Raw genomic sequence first — 4,569 nt, forward strand, 5'->3', positions numbered from 1 at the left:
CTGATCATTTATGTATACATTTGTCTATATCTATCTCGATTCGTTTTGCCTGTTACAAACAACCGTTATGTGAACAAAGTTATAATACCCTTGTGCACAAGTGCGCTCGGGTATAAAAACAAAACCGACTCCAATTCTCATAGAAAACTTAAAATTATCGTTAATTTCTTCATGATTAAATGATCCGATTTAAACCGAGTTAGTATGGGACCACCTATGAGGTAACACCTTTCCTTTAAAGAAATAATTATAGAAATCGGTTAACGTGGTCCAAAGTTAACAGCGGTAACATACATAAAGCAAAATATTCTGCATTTTTTATGAATACGAGTGTCAGCAGGGGCGTAGAGAGGAATTTCTGACCCGGAGGGAATCTCGAATGTGGGCCCCTAAACACATCACAGCCGCCGCTTAAATATTCTATAATTATAAAAATATGCGCAAAAAAGCTAAAGCATGTAGTGTTTCTTAAATTTTGATGAACTACTCTACTCTACCTTCTGCACTTCAGTTTAACAACATACCAAGTGGTACTACAATGCGAATACGTAACATTTGTTGTTAGAACAACAGAAAGAGAGGCTGCAAACTTAACTAAAGATAAGTATGTACGTATGTACGGACATATACATATACAGTAGGTGCTTAAAACAATTCTTTTTGTATCTACATGTATGTAGAGTTATGACATATGCACACAGACATAAAAGTGTATGTATGTATGTGCATATATAAACTACAGCTGCGACATTTTGGCTGCTTTAAAGGCGCTTTCGTTTCTTTTATTATTTTTCCATTTCTATAATGCTTTTGCGTACTTCAAAGTTTGCTTACTTTCTTTTCTGTGTAGGTAGTGTAGCAAAACCTCGTATCTCGTAAAATTAATTCTGAATAGGCCTTAAAATAAATACTATGATTTATATCTTTCTCAATTAGTTAAAAAGTACTTAATCTTTAATATCCAAAATCTAAAAGTTTTAAAAATGATTTTTGCTTGTTACGAGTTTTTCCAAAGTTTCGGCGATATCTTCATACGGGCTTAAACTTGCTTACATAATATGTGTATACCTAAGAAACGCATGCTGCTATACTGACTATATACTTTTTTATACATATATGTATGTCTTACGAATTTATTTAGCTACATATGCTGCATTAGGACTCTCATATTTTCTAATCAAACAAATGTCTTTCACATACGAAAAACTAGTTAGTAGTTACATTGTACGAGAGTTGGATGGTGAGCAAGATGACGTTTGTTTTCCTTTCTTTCTTAGCTTTTAAAATTATTTCAGCTCTTAAGTCTACAAGCTTTTCTGTATTTATGAAAGTACGTATATAAGTAGGTGCCTTTCGCGTTATTTGTTACATAATTTTTCCACTGAACTGCAAATTTTCGTATGCGAACGTAGAAAAATGCAAATGCTTGGCTGTCGTTTTGCCAATTGTAACCAGATAATTCAAAAGCAATTTATTAAGGTACACCGACAGAACAGCTTCAGCGATGCAGCTCGTTTTCTTAAGTTGGGTAAGAACCTACATAAATTCTTAAAACAATCATAATTTAAAAGCTGTTGCAGAGTTTGGGGCAACAACGTTCAAAAAGTTTAGCTGTCAAAGCAGTTTTTAGTAAAAACTTTCCTCACATGAGCTGTTTAATGATTTCAAATGTATTCGCTTGGCGAATTTTATGCTTTAAAATGATAAGATTTCATCATAAGAAAATCAACAAAGAAAGAAAAAATTTTATATCACTTAGAAGGTGGTAAAAAGTGGTTAAAACAAAGCGAATCCAAAATATCGGAAGTCACACTAAAGTCATATGATTTCTGTAACTGTAAAGATAATAAGATTCTGGTCGGACATATATGTATATAAGTGGCCAGGATTTGTCAGATAACTATGTCGCAAAAAGGATTTTTAAATTTAAGCTGAACTGGGATTCGCTCAAAACTAGAATAGGCAACTAAAAATGTGTTGCAAAATATCATAAAATTCGCTAAGAAGGTATCATGGATTGTCGATTTTGTACCCAATGTGAACGATGGTTCAATCTATGTGCTTAACAATTCGTCTACGAGTAACTTTTCAAGCCAGCTAGCTTCAGTCTTACATATGTATTTACGTCATTCTAAGATATACGCTTCACATAAGATGTAAACAAGCCAAATGCTTTGTTTTTTTTTTTAAATATCAAATAGATTATTTAAAAAACATACCTGCATATATGATTAGAAAAACTTGTCGAAATTCACCGAAATTAAAATAAGTTAATAGTGAAAACAAATATTTGTAAGCAAGCTTTCTAAATATGTAATAAATCGGTCCATAAATACTTGTCTACCAAATATATTGACTCGTGCGCCACCTATCGGCTAAATCTTCAGTGTATTATTTCTTTTCGTGTAGTTAATATACGTTTTAAATATGAAGCAAATCGGACTTAAAATATGGGCGTTTGGAATATCTCGACTATTGCGCCACCTATCAGAAAAACTCATCTTCCGTATTGCATTGTCGTCGAGCCGACTGAGAAGTTGCAAGTCTCTAGGTCATTCATTGCAAGATTTGCCCCTGACAAATATAAATTCTTACATACATACATGCATACATAGAGAGCAAGTTAAATAAAAGCTTGTAAAGAAATAGTACACATTTTACATTATTTAAAAATGTTGTTGTTTACAATACGGGTATTCACCATCCGTCGTAAGCCTCGTTGTTTCCTAAAGTCATAAAATTGTTCAGCCTAAAATAACGGCTAAAATGTTTTTGACTTTTAATTTACCCTAAAGATCTGCTAAAAGCATTTTTACATTGAACAATTTTACCACTTTAAGACAAAACAACGCCTATGACGACTTGTGAATACCCTAAATGCAATATGTATAGAATATTTTCCGAATAGAATTCTACCTGTAAAATTCTTAATTAAAATTTGTTATTGACAAAATTCGTTGAATGCACTTTTTTTGTTTGGCTTTTACATATATTCGTTTTTTAAATACACACATTTTTCGGTCACTACTTAACCGTTACGTACACACATCACTACCAACCAAGCGACGAACAGCACCGACTCAGCAATAATTTATTTTTGTTCAGTATTTAGCTGGTGTACAACAACGTTTTGTGGACAAATGCAGGCTTTCGACACTTTTAGTACACACACCTATGCACATGCACAAAGAATGTATGTATATTAGGGGGCATCGCCAAAAATTTTCGCGGCTATTCCACAGGAATTATAAAATATTTTATATTTAACGACTGAATCAATTTGTAACGACCTCAAAAAATCGATAGCAGATGAAATCATAAAAAAATGAAGAAGACTTTAAATACTTTATAACTAGACAAATTTTATGAAAATATCACTTTATAAAGCTCCCTCAAACCCATTTAATTTTTTATGACTCAGACCATGAGAAGGTAATAAATTTCATAATTCCGACAGTAACATTTTTTTTTTATGGAGACTGATGCACCCTAACGTATGTATATAGCATAGCTGGGCAAAACGCTACTCGCGAGTAGCGTCTGCGTCGCAGCGCTTATACGTATACAGAAACGACGCAGCGAATTTCAATTCAGTCTGCTTTCAGATTTCATGAGAGTAACACTATGCTTCGCCGTTGAATATTTTTATTCGTAATTTTAGCGCGTGGTTGCCACCTATATATGTAACAATGCCCAAAATGTCTGAGTATGAGTGCCAATTACAGTTTCTGGTTTTAAAAAAAGCTAATAAAGCCCAATGCTTGTTGTGTGGTAATACGACCATTAACCATAAACAAATGAAAAAAACGCTCCACTCAGTGCAATTATAGAAAAGTGCTTCTCAGCGCGACGCACTAGGGCACACATCGCATACTTTATTTTATAATATTTTTTTTATCAAAAGAAATCGATAGAGAAATGTAAATGCTGGTTTATGCCCAAAAATACTTAATGAATAATATTTATAAGTTATACTCTATTTTTAAGACTAAATACCTACTTATATGAAACAAGTAATTTTTAGCAAGAAAAAACCCGACTTCAACTCTCATATAAAAAAAAAATATATATATATATATCTCACGATCCACTGATCGGATCTTAACCAGATTAGTATGGGACCACCTCTGAGATACTACCTTTCCGATGCAAAAAGAATTATCGAAATCGGTTGACGTGGTCCAAACTTATGCGGTAACATACATAAAAAAAAAAAAAAAAAAGATTCCGACGAACTGATAACCTCCTCCTTTTTTGGAAGTCGGTTAAAAAATAAGACCTAAACACCGTAACCATCTGGCCGGTCAGCATATAAAAGAATTTGTTCTAATAAAACGGAGCCCAGGTATTATACAAATGAGTTTACCTAATTTAAGTTTTTTTAAATTATACAAGTACTAAATTTTTCTTATGCAAAAGGTTGTATAAAGTAATAGTATTAGTTACTAAAAACTTCCAAGGTTCATTATTACACTATAGGTATAAGCAAAATAGGCCAAAATACCCATGCACGAAAAATACCACTTTTAGTACATTTATAAAAAATGCGGCAACCATAACTGAGCGCGA

The 4,569-nt window shown here is 32.8% G+C and overlaps 1 long non-coding RNA gene across 1 annotated transcript in view; it reads left to right on the forward strand.

Annotated features, from left to right (window-relative positions):
* Positions 1-3,860, forward strand: part of LOC108374244 (uncharacterized) — a 15,936-nt gene extending 12,076 nt beyond the window's left edge. Inside the window, exons 2-3 of the long non-coding RNA XR_001849029.1 lie at positions 1,211-1,216; positions 3,507-3,860. This is a non-coding gene — a long non-coding RNA (uncharacterized LOC108374244). The remainder of the gene's footprint in view (positions 1-1,210; positions 1,217-3,506) is intronic.
* Positions 3,861-4,569: the final 709 nt, after the last annotated feature.

This window comes from Rhagoletis zephyria, unplaced genomic scaffold (genome assembly GCF_001687245.7).
Source record: "Rhagoletis zephyria isolate East Lansing unplaced genomic scaffold, Rhagoletis_zephyria_1.1 Rzeph_scaffold_07507, whole genome shotgun sequence".
NCBI classification, from domain to species: Eukaryota; Metazoa; Arthropoda; class Insecta; order Diptera; family Tephritidae; genus Rhagoletis; species Rhagoletis zephyria.